General features: G+C 35.8%; 1 long non-coding RNA gene across 1 annotated transcript in view; it reads left to right on the plus strand.

Annotated features, from left to right (window-relative positions):
* The window catches only part of LOC139359981 (uncharacterized), a 489,579-nt gene that overhangs the window by 394,924 nt on the left and 71,570 nt on the right, over positions 1–23,085 (plus strand). Inside the window, exon 2 of the long non-coding RNA XR_011616811.1 lies at positions 6,773–6,893. This is a non-coding gene — a long non-coding RNA (uncharacterized lncRNA). The remainder of the gene's footprint in view (positions 1–6,772; positions 6,894–23,085) is intronic.

Here is a 23,085-nt window from a genome sequence, read left to right on the forward strand (position 1 = left end):
TTTTTCTTTTGAGACTGCAGTCTCACGCTATTGCCCAGGCTGGAGTGCAGTGGCACAATCTCGGCTCAGGGCAACCTCCACCTCCTGGGTTCAAGCAATCCTCCTATCCCTGCCTCCCAAGAAGCTGGGATCACAGGCATGTGCCACCATGCCCGGCTAATTTTTGCATTTCTTTGTAGAGTCAGAGTTTCACCACATTGCCTGGGCTGGTCTTGAACTCCTGAGCTCAGGCAATCCCCCCGCCTCAGCCTTTCGCCTTTCAAAGTGTTGGGATTACAGGCATGAGCCACCATGCTCAGCCTGAGACATAGGATATTTAATGAAAACAAACAAACCAGTAGTTACAAGGAAGCTGATTGTGAAAAGCTTTCCACCAGTGCACATGCATTGAGTGCCTGTATACTGAGTGTACATTCTAGGCTTTGGGAAATTGGGAGAAATAAGAGAAAAGAAACCACATAAATATTTTCTACATTTTGTCCAGTTAGAAGGAGAAAATAGGAAGGCAATGTTGTGCCAAATGCGGGAAAAAAAAAAAAAAAAAAAAAAGTCGGACATGTTGTAGAATAGTCTATCAGTGTTATGGACATGAGAAACAAATGAAAGCTAAAATGATAAAAGTTTCAGAGAATACTTGACATCTAACTGAGCCATGAAGGAAAAAAGATGATTTAAAGAGGCAGAAAGAAGCAGCAAAAATGACATAAAAATTAAAAAGCACAGCATTGTAACTATTAAGGGGAGTGACTAAAAAGGGAAAATATCATCGCTTGAAAAGATTTATACAGTGTAGAATTGAACTGTAAATGACCTTGATGGAATCTGGCTGTACTTGGACATTCTCTGGTGGAAATTAAGAGCCACGGAGAGTGCATTTTGCCACAAAGGCTCGTGAAGCTTATATGTACACAGTGGCCTCTTGTACAATGTAATTCACAGTGTGTCCACATGGTACAGTAATTTTGTAAATTTTGCTAAAACAACATTTTTGTAGCCCTACTTTTGGAAATTCCACTGCCAAAATAACAATGAATAAATACATAAAACAAAATGAAAGACTTCAGTTCCCTCAGAATCCTGGATGTTTTTGGAAAGAAGGTAAAATATTAAAATCATTGGTCACGATTATAACTGAATTAGGTAAGATACTATTTGTGTTTCTTTAGATTTTCAGGGCCTCAGATGTCACTCTTCCTTTTACTCTGCTTGTGAAATCTTCTGAATTAGATTGTATTCAACTTTTGGAAGTTCGGTCATTTACTTTTTTTTATCTTCTTAATTTTTGAAAATGCCCAAGAAAAATTCACAGGACTTAACAAAATGTTCTACGTGTTTCTTATTTCCCTGGATGGAAATCTCCCACCAAATGTGAGAGCCTATTCTTGGGCTCATCCTTTGCTGACTGAAGTGGGTACTGTGGTGATCTGGGGAGACTCCTTGTCTAGGACAGAAGCCCTCATTCCCTCTCCTTCAGCAGAGCCCATATTCAATGTGGGGGTACAAAGTCTTTGAAGAGCCAACTCAGTTCCTGAGATCTCCACTGGGCTTCCATTAGCCAAGAAAATGTGCTCAATGATGGCAAAGAAGAAAAGCAGTTGAAGCATGCGGGGCAACTGCAAGCACACCTGTGAGACATTGCCACCCAACAGCAACAAAGTCAACTTCACAATAAAGCTAGTCATACGTTTCTGGGTGTTCCCATGCATACCAAAGTTATGTTTGTGCTACACTGCAATCTATTAAGTGTGCTCAATCGGTATGTTCAAAAAACGGTGTACATACCTTAATTATAAATACTTCATTGTTAAATTATGTAAGTAATGAAGGGAGCCTTCAGCAAGTCATAATCATTTTCCTGGTGGAGGCTCTCACCTTGGTGTTGATGACTGCTGGTTGATCAGGCTGATGGTTTGCTGAAATTGGGGTAGCTTTGGCAATTTCTTAAAATAAGACAACAATGAAGCTGATTGATTCTTCCTTTCACGAAATATTTCTTGGTAGCATGTGTTGCTGTTTGATAACATTTTACCTACCATAGAACTACTTTCAAAATTGGATTCATTCCTCTCAAATCCTGTTTTGCTTTATTGACTAAGTTTATGTAATATTCTAAATCCTTTATTATCATTTTAACAATGTTTACAATGTCTTCACCAAGAGTAGATTCCATCTCATGAAATCACTTTTTTGCTCATTCATAAGAAGAGACTCCTCATCCATTAAAGTTTTGTCATGAGATTACAGCAGTTCAGTTGCATCTTCAGCCTCCACCTTTACTTCTAGTTCTCTTGCTGTTTCCACCATATCTGCAGTGACTTTCTCCATGAAAGTCTTGAAGCCCTCAAAGACATCAATGAGAGACAGAATCTACTTCATGCAGATTCCTGTTAATGTTGACATTTTGACGTTCTTCCACGAGGCACGAATGTTCTTGATGGCATCTGCAATGGTGAATCTTTTCCAGAAGGTTTCCAATTTACTTTGTCCAGACCCATCAGAAGAATTACTATCTATTGCAATTACAGCCTTATGAAATGTATTTCTAAAATAAAAAGTTTGGAAGTCAAAAATACACCCTTGATCCATTTTTTTTGCAGAATGCACATTCTGTTACCAGCACAGAAATTATGTTAATCACCAAATGCACATCTACATCAAATATCTTGCATATTCTGTTACATTATCAATGAGCAGTAATGTTTTGAAAGGAATCTTTTTTTCCCTGAGCAGTAAGTGTCAATAATGGGCTTATAATATACAGTCAATCATGCCATAACAGATGTGCTGTCATCCAGGTTTGTTGTTCCTTTTATAGAGCATAGGCAGAGTAGAGTTAGCATAATTTTTAAAGGCTTAGGATTTTCAGAATGGTGAATAAGCATTGACTTCAACTTAAAGTGACCAACTTCACTTGCCCCCAGCAAGAGAGTCGGACATGTTTTGAAGCTTTGAAGCCAAGGACTGGCATCTCCTCTCTAGCTATGAATGTCCTAGATGGCAACTTCTCCCAAGAGAATGTTATTTCATCTACGTTGAAAAGCTGTTGTTTAGTGTTGCCACCTTCATCAATTATCTCAGTTAGATCTTGTCAGCCATTTTGCTGCAGCTTCTGTATCAGTACTTGCTGCTTCACTTTGCACTTTTATATTATGGAGATCGCTTATGCTCTTAAACTTCATTTAAAAACCTCTGCTAGCTTCATACTTTTCTTCTGCAACTTCCTCACCTCTCTCAGGTTTCGTAGATATGAAGAGTTTTAGAACCATGCTCTGGATTAGGCTTTGTTTTAAGGGACTGTTGTATCTGGTTTGATATTCTATCCAGTCCACTAAAACTTTCTGCATAGCAGCAGTAAGGCAGTTTCACTTTCTTAACATTTGTGTGTTCATTTGAGTAGCACTTTTAATTTTCTTCAAGAAATTATTCTTGCCGGGCGAGGTGACTCACGCCTGTAATCCCAGCAATTTGGGAGGCCGAGGCAGGTGGATCACCTGAGGTCAGGAGTTTGAGACCAGCCTGGCCAACACAGTGAAACCCCGTCTCTACTAAAAATACAAAAATTAGCCGGGTATGGTGGCGTGTGCCTGTAATATCAGCTACTCAGGAGGTTGAGGCAGGAGAATCGCTTGAACCTGGGAGGCGGAGGTTGCAGTGAGCCGAGATCACGCCATTGCACTCCAGCCTGGGTGGCAAGAGCGAGACTTTGTCTCAAAAAAAAGACATTATTCTTGCATTCACAACTTGGTTAACTGTTTGTCCAAGAGGCTTAACTTTTGGCATGTCCCAACTTTCAACATGCCTTCCTCATTAATCTTAAACATTTCCAGCTTTTGACTAAAGTGAGAGATGTGTGACTCTTCCTTTCGCTTGAACACTTAGAGGTCAATGTAGGGTTATCCAGCAATCTAAATTTCGTATTGTTCTGTGTTGGGAATAAGAAAGCTCGAGGAGAGAGGTAGGAGAAGACCCTGTCAGTGGGGCAGTCAGAACACACCGGGCAGTTATCTGTTAAGCTTGCTATGTTACATGGGTGTGGTTTGTGGAGTCCCCAGACAATTAGAATAATAACATCAAAGATTATTGATTACAGATCATCACAACACATACCATAACATATAATAGTAATTTAAAAGTTTGAAATATTGTGAGAATTGTCAACATATGACAGAGACATGAAGTGAACACAGGCTGCTGGAAAAACAGTACTAATGTATTTGCTCGACACAGGATTGTCACAAATCTTCAGTTGGTAAAATATCCCCACAATACCTGTGAAGCGGAATATAGCAAAGTACAATAAACCAAGGTTCTCCTATATTGACTGGGGAAAATTTTGTTCCAGACTGAGGAGACACGTGTACCAGGGCCCTGCCAGGAAGTGTTGATTAGTGACAGATTTAAGTGAGGTGCCCCTGTACTTCCCATGCAGGTAGAGATGAACCTGTCATGAAGAGCCAGGGACACAGACAATCACTAGAAGGCAGAGGCAGTTGTTGTTTAGCAGAGGTACTTGCCTTAGGCAAAACTGCATCAAAAAACATTGGAAAATAATGTCATATGCCACAACAGCATCATGTAATACAAGAAATAGTGAAATTTTATACACACACATACATATAATGTCATAAAATTAATATTTTCTTTTGGAATAATGAACAGAATCCATTAATAAGAATTTAGTATTTGACTGTAAAGGTTTAATTTTAATTATGATAGGTTATAATGTCATAAAATTAATATTTGACGCTGTGAGCTACCTTGGTAAGTGCAGATAAGGCGATGGGGTGGAAGATAATGCTACAATGAGGTAAAGGGTGAATAGAATGAAAAGATTTAGGGGCAAAAATCAGATCTCTCCAATAGGGCAAATTGTTCTCACAAAGGAAGTTCCAGAATCTGTTTTAGAGAATGCAAGAATGTAGTGCACACCAGGCCGTTCTTGAGCTACAAGCTTATCACTTATGCATTGATACTTATTAGTTCATTTACTTTTCCTTTCAAATGTTTACATCTTTTGTTTCGGCCTGAATATGGCCCCCAAAGTTTGCATGTTGGAAACCTTATTGCCATTGCAACAATAGTGAGGTGGGAGCTTTGGGAGGTGACAGCGTCATGAGGTCTCTGCCCTCATGAATGGATTAGTGCCATTATGGTAGGAAGAGGGAGCCCCGTAAAAAGATAAGATTGGCCTTCGTTTGCTTTCTTTGTGTTGTGTGCTCTTTTTCGCCTTCCATCCTCTGGCCAGGACCTTCCCCAGGTGCCAGCATCATGCTCTTGGACTTTCCATCTTCCAGAACTGGGATAAAAAATCACTTCTGTCTATAAATTACTCGGTCTGTAGTTTTCTATTATAGCATCAGAAAACAGGCTAAGACACCCTTGTATTAGTTTGCTAGGATTGCCATAATAAAATACCATAGATTCGATGGTTTCATAAGTAGATGTTTATTTTCTCATAGCTTTAGAGCCTGAAGTCCAAGTTCAAGCTGTCAACAGGTTGGGTTTTATTTGAGGCTTATTTCTTTGGCTTGCAGAGAATACCTTCTCACTGTGTCCTCGCATGGCCTTTTTTTTTTTTTTTTTTTTTTTCTGTGAGCATGATCCCCTGGTGTGGCTTCCTCTTCTTCTAAAGACGCTAGTGCTTTGGACTAGGGCCCCCCTCTTATGACCTCATTTTACCTGGATTACCATCCTAATGGCCTAATCTTCAAACACAGACACTTTCGGGGAAACGCAATTCAGTCCATACCAATCCTTATTTTCCTTCAACGTCTACAGAAGACAATTGAACCATCAGTATTATTTTCTTTTGGAATAATGAACAGAGTCCATTAATAAGACTTTAGTATTTGACTGTAAATTTTATGTACTTTGTAATTTATACCAGGTTATCTAATATTTATCATTTGTATATTTATCATTTTATATATTTTTATCATTTTACATATTTTGTAATTTATACTGGGTTATCTAATATTTATGTTCTTCTGAATATTGGTCATGATTAAGGGTCTTCAACATATTTTTTAAATGAAGAATCAATATGATTATATTTATTATTAGAAGAGTCTCTGAGATACAATCTGCTACAAAACTCTTAGTGACTTCCATTCCCTTTAACTGGAGTTTAAGATATGTAAAGTGGTGAGAGACTGAATTGACCATATAGGTAAAGCCTGGGTGTCAAGGAACTAGAGAACATTCTAAGGAAGACACAAGTATCCATTGAGATGCTGAATTTCAATTTAGGAAAGAAATCAGTAATTAGGTCGTAATTTTCAAAGTGGTCATAACTAAAGGGCATAAGACTTACAGTGAAACATTTCCAGGGAAATGAAAACTAACCAGAAGTAAACATTTTTATTTCTTATGCTTATTATAAAATTATTCAAAACAACAATGTTTAGTCAATGTAAAGTGTTTCTAAACTAAACCTTGTCATTAAAAGCCACATCACTACTAGTTAATGAATCATTAGGAAAAAAAAAAAAAAAAAAACACTAACATAGAATCATGTAAAAGTAAGTGAATATTTATAGCCATGCATTAGAAACTCTTGAATCTTTTACAACAATGCCAAAATGTGAATGAGAAATTATTGATGGGATCCATAACCCAGTAGGTGAGATAACCGTATCACTCCGATTCAGCCTTTGTTGATGCCTGTATTTCTTGTAGTAGATATGAAGAGCCAGGAGTGACACTCACAGTGCCCTCCACCCCCTTGGAAGTGTTAAACTCATTCACTTGTCCACATCTTGTGTTCACATAGGAACTCTCGCTGCAATGCTGAAGGTGGCCCGGCACAAGTCACAGCCTGCTTTGGACGCAGCAGTTGGGGGTCCATGGAGATGTCTACCTGAGGCCAGCTGGAGCGATAGATGCTGCTTCAGGTAAGTTGAAGTTCCTTCTCGTGGGGAATGTAGGCTCAGTTTACTGGTCGGGTTCTTAGCGAGGTTATGCAAGCTTCTTAGTCTCATGAGGGCTGAGGGGCCAGCCTTGAGTACTCAGGCTCTCTAGCTTCCTGGGCTCCTAAACAATGCCTGGGCCCACCCACCTAGCTTCCTAGACAGTGTATCTAATCACAGGCCTGTAATGCTCTCCAAACTGTTTTCTTGTGTTTTCTAAATATACTATTGCTTCTGGAGTGCTAATGAGAAGAATAAAAAACAAGTGACACAAATACGCTGAAATAGGTTGGACAGCTACATCCAGCTACGAGAGAAGAACACCAAGTATTTCAGCCACCTTGGCTCTCTGGTGGAGCTCTTATGTTTTCTTTCGTGTAAGATAATAATAATAATGGTGGAAGGAATGTCTTTTTGTATTCATGGTATTTGGGATTCAAATGTAATTACAGATTAGAGTTATTTTTTTTCACTGTCTCATGGAAACAGATATTGTGCTAAATCAAGAAAATTACATAAATAGGGAAAATGTCCTATTTTAAAAACCCTAACATTTACAAGAGTTGCCTCCAAAATTTATTATTTTTATCCCAGAGTAAACCAGGTTACTTTGAAAAGCAAAGTCAGGAAGTCTCCTAAGGCCCACATCATGAATACTTTCTATCGGCCATTTTATGACCCAAAATAGCACTCATACTATAGTGTAGAAAACACTAGAGATCTTAGGTTATTTGAATTTTACAAATGCCAGGGTGGGTTCTCGGCCAAAATATTTTTAGCTTAATTCATCAGTATCCTTCAACAGAGCCAGGAATCAAAAAAAAAAGTTAATTCAGGAAAGGGTTAGTACTTACGTAAAATTAGTATTTTATTTCACTACCATACATGAATGATAGGTAGCTTAGATTACCATTCAGCAAGTAAGGCATTTCTATAAAGGGGACAGTGAAGAAGCCATTAAGAAGTGTTAAGATGGACTATTCAAAACTGCTTGTTTTACCCTGACAACGGTGAATATTTGTCAAATAGATGCCCTCAAATGAAAGTTTGACCAAATATTAAGAGTTTTTCCAAGGTAAACCTGCATCCAAGTCTTTAATATATTTAAAAAGATAAATAGACTGGGCACAGTCACTCACGCCTGGAATCCCAGCATTTTGGGAGGCCAAGGCGGGCAGATCCCTTGAGGTCAGGAGTTTGAGACCAGCCTGATATTCGAGACCAACATGATGAAACCCCATCGCTACTAAAAATACAAAAAGTTAGCCAGGTGTGGTGGCACGTGCCTATAATCCCAGCTACTAGGGAGGCTGAGACTGGAGAATCATTTGAACCCAGGAGACAGAGGTTGCAGCGAGCCAAGATCACACCACTGCACCCCAGCCGGGGTGACAAGAGTGAAAACTCTGTCTCAAAATAAATAAATAAGAAGAAATAACAAAATAATATATTAAATACTATTTTTCAGTAAAGGTTATGACATTTAAAACTTTCCTTTAATATCATAATACATAGGCCCTTAGTGACTTAGGAGAATGTTTGGGTAGGTGCAAAATAAAAGCTGCTTTATTTAGCTAACTAATCAAGTAAGTGACTTTCAATTTGATGCAGCTGTACATACAGTGAACATCCCACATCACTGAACAGTTAATGCTACCTTTTATCCTTTATCATTTTCTTTATGAGCTAAGGGATTGCTCATTCAGATTCTTCTAATCCTCATAATACCTGGGCCATTATTACAAATCCTTGCTGTTCAGATAGCATCCAATTTCTTATGAATCTCATGAGTATTAAAGATATCTTGTTAAATGAAAAAGGAGGTATCACATCTTGCCTGGAATTTCATTTGCAATTCAATAGTTTAAGTGCTAACATAAAGAGAGGGCTCACTTGAAATGCACACTAATGTGTTTCTTTCTCTATCTGTAGGTATGACACATTTAGAGGACTATCTCTCATTCAATATGCAACAACCAGAAAAGTATTACTTTTGAGCCCTTTTTCTTATCATGAGTAAGACTAAATAAACTAGAGAATAGGGGGTAGGGAGAGGGATTAAAAGAGTTTGAAATTCTAAGAGATGTACATATATGCAATCAGTGCAATAAAATGTGGAATGTGGAATGTTGTAGTTGAGACAAGTTTACTTAAAATAGCCAAAATATACTTATGCTTATGATCATACTTCAGTATAAGCATATATATGGTTATATATATATGCTTATATATATATTTACAATGAAATATGATCATAAGCATAAATTATATATGCTTATATATGCTTATATTGAAGTATGATCATAAACATAAGTATATTTTGGCTATTTTATATATAGGCATAGATATACAGCTGTTATATATACATATATACATATACTATAATATATACATATATACATATATACTATTATTATAATATATATACATATATACACATATATATAAGCATATACCTACAGCTATTATTACCAGAGAGGGGGAATAAAGTTTGAAGCCTATGCAGTTATCAAACCAGATAGACACTGACAGCATCATCAAATTCAGTCATCATCTAATTTAGGGTTTGCCGTATTTTAGATTTGAAAACTAAATTTTGTCAATCTACTAGAGTTAGATTGATATATAGCCTGTATCATATTCAGTGGTCTTAAAAACTATAAGGGGAATGTCAAGCTAATCCTAAGTCTCACACTACTTGATCATCACGTTATATTCATGTAGGAAAAATGAATGCAGAAACAAATGATTATTGGAACATTGCACAGTAACATCTAAGCAAAGGGAATATTACAGTGACTAATGTTTTATGTACCATTTTCACAGAGACATATGTGACAAGGAGAACACAATGCTTGCATCTTTACCAAGAAAATTCTTGGATGAACAAATATTTTGATTTCTGAGTTCAATTTAATAGATATAATACAGGTCCTATTACTTTAGATTCCATTCTTTTATTCAGAAAATTATTTAACATTTCTTAATTACTATGACTTTCTTGTTAAGTTTAATCTAAAGAGGGTCACCTTCATTAAATATTGGGAATTTCAAATGATTGTATATATTAATTCCTTTCCCTAAATTATATATCTGAAATCAAAGGAGCGTACTAAATATTCCCATCGAAATATTTCACATGCCTCAAAAACTTGACATACACAGATATAAACTGTTCCCTGTTGAATCCAGTTTCATGTCATTATAAAATGACAGATAATTCAGTTCAGGAAATAGTGAAGCCAGAAAGTGAACTGGAATCTAGTTCATTCCAGATTCCACCAACCTGTTTCCTATTCTCCTTATCTTGGTAATGACACACTTTCCTTGGTACTTAGGCAAAGAACTTAAAATTTTTCTCCACATCTTCTTTAGATTTAGTGCCTTTGATAACTTTCTCATCCTGATAAAGAATATCTATGAAAAATACACAACTAACGTAATATTTCTAGGTTACTGTCTGAACCTTTCCTTCTAAGATCTGGACAAAGATAACAATGTCTGTTATCTTCACTTACCTTCAAAATTATATTGGAAGATAAAAGTAGAAAAATTAGGCAATAAAAATATTTAAAAGTATCCAGATTGGAAATGGATGAATAAAAATACTTCTATTTGCAAATGGCATATTCTTGCATATAGAAAATAGTACAGATTACACTAAAACTTACTACAACTAATTAGAAAGTTCAGCAAGATTGCAGGATACAAGATCAATATTCAAAAATCAGTTTTCTGTATAGTGGCAATGATCAGTACATCGAGGAAATTACAAAATCGTTTCAATTTACAATAGCATTGCAAATAATAAATATGTAAGAATAAATTCAGCAAAATATTTGCAAATCATTTACATCAAATAACATAAAACATTAGTGAAATTATTATAAAAAGACATGGATAAAGGGAAATATATCTCATGTTCACAACTAAGAATACTTACAATCTTAAGATGGTAATATTCATCAAATTGATCTATAAATTTAACATAATCTGTATTATGATCACAGCTAGCTTCTTTGTATAAATTGACAAATGATTCTAAAAGGTATGGAATGCAAGGAAATGTATGGAATGTAATGGAAATGCAAGGAATACAAAATATCCAAAACAATCTTGAAAACGGAAAACAAAGAGGACTAATAGTAGCATATTCCAAAACTTATTACAGTGCTGCAGTAATCAAGACAGTGTGTCACTGCCATAGAGACATGCATGTCAAAGAAATAGAATACACACTCCAGAAATAAAATTGTACGTTCATCTTCAATTGTATTTTTGAAAAGAGTGTCAAGAAAATTCAGTGGGAAAATAACAATCTTTTCAACAACTAGTATGGGGATAACCACATGCAAAATAATAAATGTGGATCCCTAGGGCCGGGCGCGGTGGCTCAAGCCTGTAATCCCAGCACTTTGGGAGGCCGAGACGGGCGGATCACGAGGTCAGGAGATCGAGACCATCCTGGCTAACACAGTGAAACCCCGTCTCTACTAAAAATACAAAAAAAACTTAGCCGGGCGAGGTGGCGGGCGCCTGTAGTCCCAGCTACTCGGGAGGCTGAGGCAGGAGAATGGCGTAAACCCGGGAGGCGGAGCTTGCAGTGAGCTGAGATCCGGCCACTGCACTCCAGCCTGGGTGACAGAGCGAGACTCCGTCTCAAAAAAAAAAAAAAAATAAATAAATAAATAAATAAATAAATAAATGTGGATCCCTGCCTCACTGTGTCCAAAAAAATTAACACAAAAGAAATTGTAGACTCATATTTACAAGAAAAAAATCAGAAAACTCTTAAAAGAAAACACAGGATAAAATCATAATGAACTTAGGTAAAACTAAGTTTTAATAGACAACAGTAAAAGTACAAGCAACAAAAATATACATAAATTGGCTTTCATCAAAAAAATTTTAAAAATTATTCTTTGAAGACAGCATCAAGAAAGAGAAAAGCCAAACAATGAATAAAACACATTATTGGCAGATCTTAGCTATAGGCTCCCTGTTGCTGCTGTAGCAAGTTAACACAAACTTAGTCGGCTAAAAGAACAACAAATGAAATATCTTAGATTTCTGGAGGTCAGAAGGTTGTGTTCCGCCTGCATCTCTGGAATATCCATTTCTTTACCTTTTCCGTCTTAATAGAGGCTGCTCACATTCCTTGGCTTGTCTTCCAGGCAGCAGTTGCCTCATTTCAAACTCTGCTTCTGTCCTCACGTATTTGTTGTAATCTCCTGTACACTCATTTCCCTTCTAAGCACCTATATGATTATCCTTTCCATCTCAATATCCTTAAGTGAATCAAATCTTCAAAGTCTGTTTTGCCATATAAAGTAACATATTCAAAGGTTCTAAGAATTACCATGTGGGCACCGTTAGTCAGGGGAGGGCATTATTCTGCTCACCACACATCACCTATCTGGACTTTCATCCAGGATATGTAAAAAATACTTGCAACTCAAAAATCAAAATACTTATGGTCCAATTAAAAGGTAGACAATGAGTTTGTGCAGACATTTCTTCAATGTAAAAATAGCAAGTAAACACATGAAAAGATGCTTAAAGTGATTAACCATTAGGCAAATGTGAATAGCAACCACATTGAGACACTTCTTCATAACCATTTGGATGACTATCGAAAAGAGATCAGACCTCCAAAAAAAATTGTTTGTTTGTTTGTTTAGAGGGAGACAGTTATAAATGTTTGCAAAAATGTGGAAAAATTAGAACCCTCAGATATTGCTTAAGGTTACATGAAATTTTACAGCCACTTTCGATAATAATCTAGTCATTTCTTATAACATTCACTATAGTGTTACCTCTTGACACAGTAACTGCATTCTGGATATATACTCAGGATAAATGAAAACATGTTCACAAAAACTTGTTCACATATGTTTTAACATTGTTATTCAGAATAGTCAAACTATAGGAAAAATGCAAATGTCTATCAACTGATTAATAGATTAACAAAATGTGGTAAATTCGTACAATGGAATGTTATTTGGCAATCTTAAAATTAGAAGCACCAATACACATGTTGACATGGATTAACCTTGAATACGTTACCTAAGCAAAGAAAGCGTCTTAAAAAAGCATGTGTTATGTGATTCCAGTTATAGGAAATGTCCAGAATAGCAAACTTAAAGAGTCAGAACGTAGACAAGTGTCAGCCTAGAGTTGGAGTGAGTGAGTTAATAGAGAGAGACGGCTAATGGATATGGGCTTTCTTTTGCAGTTAATGAAAATATTCTAAAACTGATTGTGGTAATGGTTGTATAAATCTGTGAATATACTAAAAGCATTGAATTACACAATTAAAATGGATGAATTATTTGATATGTGAACTGTATCTCAAAAAAAGCTGCTTAAGAAATGGAGAAACATGGAAGGTTTTCACAGTCAAGAGGTTGCTGAAGAATTTGATAAAATTATAAAGGATACTTAGTACAAGAGAACTGTGGCCATATAGAATTCGCTTCTACATTCATAAATTAATGGGGGTGGTGGTAGGAAAATAAGTTTATAAATATTACTGTCTTTAAAAACACCTCCTATATCCTTTAACGCCAATCATAACATTTCCAGAACAATTTTCCTCATCCTTCAGAAAAAGCTTGGAGGTATTTCTCCAAGGTGGCATTAGTCATTTGTGTCACTGAAGCCTTGATTCTTTTCCTTGAATTGATTCAGTTGTTACTTCAACATGTATTTATTCAGTACATAAATCCTAAGTAACAAACTGGAGGTGGAAGGTAAAATAGTGAGCGAATGCAGGTATGTTCCTTGCCTCTTGGAGTGTCCCATCAAGCACTGATGACAAACATTGTTCATTCAACGATATTGACAAAAGTATCATTGAAAAACGAATTTAGAGTTTCTGTGGAAACACAGGCTGTTTAGGGACTGGACTTCATAGGAGCATATTTCTAAAGAAAAATGTGTTCATTGGAGAATTACTGGCAATTGAAAGAGGTGAAAGTGGGTGTCTACTGATCTGTGAGGGGAGGTATCCAGGCAAAGGCAAGAGTCAGTGGAAAGGATTCTGCCTAGCAGGAGCAGGACATGTTCAGGGAACTGCAGTAAGACCACTGAAGCTCAGTACAGCAAGCAGAGAAGCAAGCAACAAGAGGAGTCCAGCAAACTAGGCAAAGATGAGATCATTCAGTGCTTAGTCGTATATACTTAAAAATGTCTTTATTTTGAGAACAGGAAGCTACTAAAGAGTTCTTGTCAAGTAAAATAAACTAATGTTTAAAATTTCTGGCATTTCCACATCCTCTGTCATACTTTACCTTACATTTTGGCTCATTTCTGGTGTGCTCATTTTCTCAGAGAGGGAATATAACACTGACCAGGCTAATTTTTTCTCCCTAAAGTATAATCACCTATAAAGAAAAGAAAGGACACATGTAAGCATTTGGGATTATACATAATAAACAAAGCAAAAATCCCCTGCCCCAACCTGCCCCATGCCATGTTGTGGCAGGGTGAATACATGGATAAAGAAGGGAATGCGGAATTATTATAGCACACAGTTAGTTGACTCCTAAGGAAGACGTCACAAGCTTTAGATGTCAGCCTCTACCCATGAGCATTCTATGAAAGCAGAGAGCAGAAGCAGTTTATAGGTCATAGTCTGTGTAGATTCTTAGGTAATCGCCAGATCCCAAAGTTCCATAAGCATTTCACAGACCATGTTTATCCTCTTATGCTCACCAGCGCTATGTGAGTGGGATACACAGTAGTCTACTGGTCTGTCCCAGCATCTTTGAAAATGATCCTTGATCTAAAATCTCTGAGGTTCATATGCTGTGCATGACAAACCTCAGTGAAAAGTGGCAATTGGTGGTACAGCTTCTTATTAAGGAGCCTACACATTTTACAGTAGATTTCAGGAATGCATTAGGGGCTTTCAATAATGAATTTCCCAACCTCGCATTGTCGCTTTCTTCTGAAGACATGGAAAGAAGCATATAACACTCAAGGTTGACCCAGTGCTTACAAGTCTTCTGGATTGGATGCTCATGGGAACTTACAATTCCATGGCCTGAAATATGAGTTTTCAGGGAAAAAAAATAATGACTTCTTTGATCAGCAGTACATTTTTTTTTTTCTAAGAAATTCGTAGAGGAGACAGTTTGAGGGTAGAAGAAACAGAGGGCAGTAGAAAGGGACACTCTGTAAAGCTACAAGAAGGGAAAGCAAACTGGAAAACACGATCCCATTCTCTCCTCCAGTCCTCCAGGATCCTTCCTTTGTCCAGTATTCAGGGAAACTCATAGGGAATCATCTGAAAAAGGAGAATGTAGTCTGCAGAATAAAAGTCCTGGCATTTCAGAATGATTCGTTTAGAAGTGAAGGAAACTTAAAAGGAGCTCAATTTTAAGACTGAGAAGAAGTTTCATTGTAGGCCTTGGAACAAATAAGAGGAGAGGGTGTGAAAGAGGAATTGCAATGGTATAAATGAACCTGGGTACACACACACACACACACACACACACACACACACACAATATAAAGAGGGATTGCAATGGTATGAATGAAACTGAATAAACACACACACACACAATATAAAGAGGGACTGCAATGGAATGAATGAACCTGGATAAATACACACACACACTCTCTCTCTCTCTCTCTCTCTCTATATATATATATATACAAGTTACACCAAGTAAGTGGACCCCGGCCTTGGTCTGAGCTAAGGAAACACAGTAAGTGCCACCATCATCTTCTCTCTGTGAGTCCTTAAGGAGGAGCTTAAGAAAATTGAGAAAGGAAAATAGGTGGCTTCTTCCTTTTGTGTCTTGAGTTTTACTCTCCTTAGTATGACTGACCTTTAAATTGAAGTGAAGATAAGAAAGTCTTAATGTAACACAACAGAATGATATTGTTGGAAGTTAAATAACGCTGCAGGCTAGCCCTGTTAATAGGGACATCCCTGCTGCTGGGATGTGTATTAATATCAGTGTGCTATGTTAGGGCATCAGCCATTAACACAGCACTGTTGAAAGAACATCAGCTTCCAAGTGAGTGACATAGTCTGAAACTTACTGGTTCTGTGCCCCGTAGGCAGTTATTTAAATCCTCTGAATTTAGCTTTGACTCTACATTGGGGGAAATTATGTCTACCTCACAGTAGTTTTGGAAGTATTAATTTATATAATTAATATAATATATAGAGAGCAGTTTGAGAGAACTTAACACTACATATTCAGTGAATCATAGCTGTTATTATTATAAATGGAACCAGTTTTTCATATTAAATAATTGGCCATTAAAAGGTTTGTGAAGGAATTTGCAATGGGTAACTGAATTTTTAAGTTGTGTACAGAGCCAGAGAGAAAAATTGCTGTATAAAACAGGCAGAATAGCTAGCTAGTGTAGGTTCAAGTAGGCACAGAAACTCAATGGTACGTAGGTAATTGGAGGCTCCTACTGATAACATAAATTAGATGCCTAATTGAACTAATTATATTAATGAAGAGGAGAGACCAAAGCACACGAAGGGAAACATATTCACTAATTTGGCAAATGGTAGTTTTGCTTATATTTTTAATTAAAAACTACTTTTAATTTTGTGAACAGTACCAAACTGAGATAGCTAATTACCTATCTATCTATCTATCTATCTATCTATCTATCTATCTATCTACATACCTACCTGTCTATCTAATATATCATATGTACCAATATAATAGTTCTATAGATGTATAAAAAGTTTTCAAGTAAATTTATATTAGGATTAATCTAAATAAAATTTTAGATTATTTTAAATTATTCTAGGAGAGACCTATGTACACAGAAATTCTGTTTTTTCTTCACTTTGGACTTAAGGTAAATATTGGTTGAAATATATAATAATACAATTATCTTATTTAAAAAAATTTCATTGGCATCATTTGAATGGCTTTATCTTCCAAAATTTTCTTGTATATTCACTATTTAAAAATAACATAAAATAATAGCCTATTAAAGATATCTTGTCATCAGCATTATCATCATTATTATCATCATTAAAAAATAAAATGAGAACACACAAAATATTTGTACCACTAGGTTAAGAAATAAAACTCTGCCATATAATATAAAATGTCCTTATGTATTTGTATCCATTTTGTGTAACCTATCCATAATTTATCTGTAACTATTATGCAGACTATCATAGTATTCTTTCCTAGCATTTTAAATATATTTTATCACTCAATTGTGTACCACTTTTATTCCTATTCAGTTTAAAATAACTTGTAAGTCTCTTTTAACCAATAAGTTCCCCTTCATTTCTATCTTTTTCTTAAAATTGCTTTTTAAAAGAACCTGAGGTATTTGGCATCTAGAGTCTTCCACAGCTTAAATTTTGTTGATTACACAAGGATTTCCTCTGTTTTCTTTATTTTTTTCCAAAGAACTACTCAATCCAAAGAATCCAGCAGACTCAGGTGCAATTTTTTTCGTGAAGGTCAAATGTTGATGAAATGTCATCTTTAAAGTATAAAAGAAAGAAAACAACAACAAAGAGATAATATTCAATCTAAATTTTTTTCCAAGAGAAAACGTAATTTAAATATAAAGTTAAAAAACTCATCAAATTTTAAAAATTAGATAAATCATTGTTAGCATATTCATACTATAAGAAATACTAAGCTATATGCTTTTACATATAAAGGAGAAATAATACCAGAGAGAAATTTGGATTACATAAGGGAATAAAAGTGATTTGAATGATAAATAAAACATAAATATTAAATACTTATTCTTAACTTTTAATTACTTAAAAAGAATTTTACCCATTCTAATTATAATAAATAATTTTCACTATTTATATTAAAAGTATTGTAATGGTTTTGGAAGTTTATAGCATATATAGAAGCAAAATATACTACAATAAAAGCACAAATGAAGAGGTATAACTTGAACGCAGACTATGTTTGACATGCACATTGTAAAATACATAGTTAAGTGATTGGTGGATATTAAAACAGAATAATAAAAGAATTTCCAAATTCAGACATTAATAGAAGGGAAAAGAAATAGAATCATATGGCACAAATGTAAGATAAAAAAGACACATTTTTAAGTCAGATGTTTTTATAATTATATTAAATTTAAATTGTTGACACATACCAAATAAAAGGTGGAGATTATCAGATTGTATAACAATATAACATCCCTCTACTCTGTAGAAGAAACTATTTTACATATAAAAATGTATCACTTTCAGACAGTTTAAATTTAGAATAGTGAAAAACATATATATCATAAAAACACATTTTTAAAAACCGTAATGGACATATTAAAATTATATTAAGTGGAATTCAGATATGAAGCATGTGCAGAGATAAAAGAAATATTTTGTAATGATAAAAATATAAATTCACCAATAAGTCATACAATCATATATATGTATGCATCTAATAACAGTCTCAAAATATGTGAGGTTAAAATTATTTTTAAAACTAGAGTGTGAGAGACAAATTCAAAATACTTGGAGGTTTCAAAATGTTTCTCTATACAATATATGTATTCAGTATTCAGGTTACAAAAATTATGTTTCTTGTATTATTATATAATTCTTACATCATCACCATATAATATGTAATATATAATTCTTGTATGCTGAGTACCAAAAACATTATTGGGAGGAATTAAGGAAGATCTAGTAAACATAGAAATGTGCCTGTTTCATGATGTGTAAGATTTAATATGTTATAATATTAATTTTCCATTTGTCTATAAATTTAGTGCAACCATACTAAACATCCCAGCAAATATTTTTACAGAAATTTATACGTGAATTTAAAAATTCACTTATGAGAACCAAAGGACAAGAAAGCCAAAATAACTTGGGGAAAGAGTTTTACATTGGCTGTCTTAACCTAACTGAATTCAAAATTAACTTTAAACTGAAGTAATCCAAACTATTTGGAATTGGTATAAGGATAAACTTACAAGCAAAATACAAGAATGGAGATTCCAAAGTAGCTTCACACATATCTATTCAGTGGATTTTCAACAAAGGGATCAAAGCTAATTCAATGGGAAAATCAGTTGTTTTTTCAAGACATGTCTTGGAAAAGTTGGATGTTCATTTTCAGAAAATTGAACCCTGATCATCATCACACCCTATCCACAAAAATTAACAAAAAATTGGTCATAGATCTAAAGCTAAAGCTAAAAAATTTCCAGAGGAAACTATGTGAGAATGTCTTTGTGATTGAAGGGGTGGCCTGCCCCTCCACACCTGTGGACGTTTCTCCTTAGGTGGAACTAGAGACTTGAGAAAAGAAATGAGACACAGAGACAAAGTATAGAGAAAGAAAAAGTGGGCCCAGGGGACCCGCGCTCAGCATACAGAGGACCCACCCCGGCACCAGTCTCTGAGTTCCCTCAGTATTTATTGATCATTATCTTTACCATCTTAGAAAAAGGGAAGTGGCAGGATAATAGGATCATCGTAGGGAGAAGGTCAGCAGTAAGACATATGAATAAAGATCTCTGTGACATGAATAAGTTTAAGGAAAAGTGCTGTGCCTTCATATGCATATGCAAACATCTGCATAAACCTTTTTAGTGCATAAAGAGCAGTACTGCGCTAGCAAGTCCCACTTTTCGCCCTAAGGCGATTTTCTCCTTTCTCAGTAAACAGAACATACAATCGGGTTTTACACCGAGAATGTTCCATTGCCCAGGGACAGGCAGGAGACAGATGCTTTTCTCTATCTCAACTGCCAAGAGGCCTTCTTTCCTCTATACTAGACCTCCTTAGCACAGACCCTTCACTGGTGTCAGGCTGGGGGACGATTATGTCTTTCTCTTCCCACGAGGCCATATTTCAGACTATCACATGGGGAGAAACCTTGGACAATACCCAGCTTTCCTAGGCAGAGGTCCCTGCAATCTTTGGCAGTGTACGTGTCCCTGGGTACTTGAGATTAAGAGAATGGTGATGACTTTTCACAAGCATGCTGACTTCAGGCACTTGTTTAACAAAGCACACCCTGCACAGCCCAAAATCCGTTAAACCTTGAGTCACCACAGCACATGTCTCTTGCAAGGACAAGGTTGGGGGTAGGGTCACAGATTAACAGCATCTTAAATACAGAACAAAATGGAGTCTCTTATGTCTACTTCTTTCTATATGGACACAGTAACAGTCTGATCTCTCTTTCTTTTCCCCACAGTGATCTTGAATTTGCCAGTTTTCTTGAATAGGTGAAAAAATGAATAAAATTGGAAGATTAAGAAAATGAAAACCATTTGTATAGTCACTCTTCCAAATAAAATCTACAAATAGAAATGATGCACATATTAAGATTATCAATCACATGACTTGTCATTATGGAAATTCATATTAAAACCACATTGGAATGCCACTACACACCCGATAGAATGCCTGTAGTTAAAAGGACCAGCAGTACTACAAAGTGCTGGTGAGGATGTGATTCAGTTGGAACATTCGTACCTTGTAGATAAAAATGCAAAACCGTACCACACTTTGGGAAATATCCGACTACTTTCTATAAAGCTAAATATACATGTGTCATGTGAACCAGAAATTCCACTTTTAGGTATTTACCCAAAAGTGGTAAACATGTATATACAACACACAGACTTATTCTCAAATGTTCATAATCTGTGTCAAAAGGCAAAAGGGGATGCTCATTAGCACTGTGGTCTAGTGAGTAAAGTGGATTCCTACAGATGTACAGGAAACTAAGCCTACAACCACTTTGTGTATCTTGGAATTGAATAATTAAGTAAATAGATGACAGACGGTGGAAGCCTAGATTCCTACCCTTCAAGTGGGAAGTTAACGACCAGGAAGGGAAGAAGCTAGAATCACTGGTACAGTAATGAATTAAAATTGAAGACATTAGTACGAGCTTGTATTGTGCATAGTACAGATACGTATGGTTACATAGAGGATGTTCGTAGATGCATGTGTATGCCAGTTGGTACACAAACATATATTTCCTTGCTCTGTCAACTGAGAGGGTCCACAAACAATGGCACCCAGTACCAATAAGCACAACTAGAGCCTCAATCTTGGTTTTTAATACTATTAATATCCTCCATCAAAGGAACTAGGGCTCTTTGGAGAAATGGCTGATTCTATGACTGGAGAAGACAACATCCACAATAGGCTGAGATCTGTGTCATCTCAGAAAGCAAAAAAGTGGCATTTTTTTAACCAAAAAAAAAAAAAAAAAGCAAAACTATGGAGCCTGCCAGAGACCTCAGGAGCCTACTCCCACCAATAGACTAAGCTGGAAAAATTTAGGCAACAAAATACTGTATCGTAACTCAAAGTATTAATGTAAACATCTGTGAGTTATTGCTGATATATGAATGAATGAAAAATAAATAAATATGGAACAAGAGACAAATACCTCATGCAGAATTCCAGATAATATGTGTAGCTATGTCACTCACAAGAAGCTGGAATATAACTCCCTCTTTCCAAGTGTGAGTGGTGTCTATTTACTCTTTCCAAAGAGTGCAGTTGTGGCAAGAGGGGTATGAATAGTGTTAGAGTGGAGAAATGTGACAAGTAGTCCCTCAGGGGCATGATCAAGGTGAACAGCAATCATCCACAGCCATGTTCATAGCACGTATTCTTGATATGATTAGACTAAAATGTCACTATTCCTTAGTGATCTTTTTTTCCACGAACCCATAGTCCTAGTCTAATCATGACAAACAGACAAATCTCACTGTGGTGATATTCCACAAAATACCTCATCTGTAACTCCTGAGACCTGTCATGGTCATCAAAGGCAAGGAAAGTGTGAAAATTGTCAAGAATGAAATAAGCTTAAGACAAAATGACCAAAAGCAATGTGGTATACTAGACAGAATACAACAGCAACAAAAACAAAAGATATATAGTAAAAACTAAAAAATAATCTGAATAAAGTATGGACTTTTTTATATAATAGCATATCAATATTGGTTGGTTCCTTAATTCCGACAAGTGTACAATACTAATATAGAGCAATATTAATAGGGATGAATTGCTTTCAGGTATATAGAAACTCTCTGTATTATCATCTCAATTTTTTTAAAAATAAAAAAAAAATCAGTCTTTGTTCCCTCAAATATTTGTTTTCCTAGTATCTTTTTTTTTTTTTGAGATGAGGTCTCACTATGCTGCCCAGGCTGGTCTTGAACGCCTGACCTCAAGGAATCCTCCTGCTTTGGCCTCCCGAAGTGCTGGGAATACAGGCCCTCAATATCTTTTACCTCCAGCTCTTCCATGGCATGCTCTTTAATCTTTCTAACTAGAAATTCAACTGCTCTACCTACAAAGTTTTCACTTTCATTTTTGAAATGGTTTCTGCAATTAATATTTTGTATAGTTTTCCCTAATTCCTCACTTCTCATAAATGCCTTGTCTCCTACTATGTAGTTACTACTTTCACCACCACATTAAAATAGCTAGGGTGACGGCCACACCTGACATCCTTTCAATATCTTGCCCAACCTGCCTGTGGCACTTGGAATGAATTGGCTCTCCTCTACTATTTTCCAAAATCCTATTCTTTGGTTTTCCACTTGGCTCTTTGACTTCCTACTGCAGTTCTCTATTTTTTCCCAAGATTCTCTTATTCCATTTTTCCCAAGCATGTGTGTGATCTCTAAAGTTGCATGAACTCTGGACACTCTAGTCTTATTTCCCAGTAATTGATAATCACTTTTAGGAATAATCCAAAATCTGGAATTCTGGTCTCATATTTATCTTTTGATTGCTAAACTTTTATAATTAGTTGTCTGATTTTTCCAGCCCCTTCATTCATAAACTGATTATTAGGGGACTATTAAAATGCAAATATTTTATTCAGAGTTCGTTTTGCATAACTGCAATACTTTCATTAGTGCATCAGAAAATGCTGATAAACAACACAGCAGTGTTGACAGCTAAACAAATAGGTGATTGCCATGCAAGAGCTTTGCATGACTTTCACAAAACAAAAGTTAGTTATTCCTCTCAACACACTGTAAATAATGCTTCATTGTCTTGAAGATTAAGTGTTCTTGCTAAATTTGAGAATAGCATGCTATGCAGCCATCAGTACTCAAGTCCTAATCTTGTCAGGGTACCAGTTTTTAAACTTGATTATCTCAAATCCTTCTATTCATCATTTCAAATAAGTTAACCAGAACTTGTATAAATTAT

Source organism: Macaca nemestrina, chromosome 19 (assembly GCF_043159975.1).
Source record: "Macaca nemestrina isolate mMacNem1 chromosome 19, mMacNem.hap1, whole genome shotgun sequence".
NCBI lineage: Eukaryota > Metazoa > Chordata > Mammalia > Primates > Cercopithecidae > Macaca > Macaca nemestrina.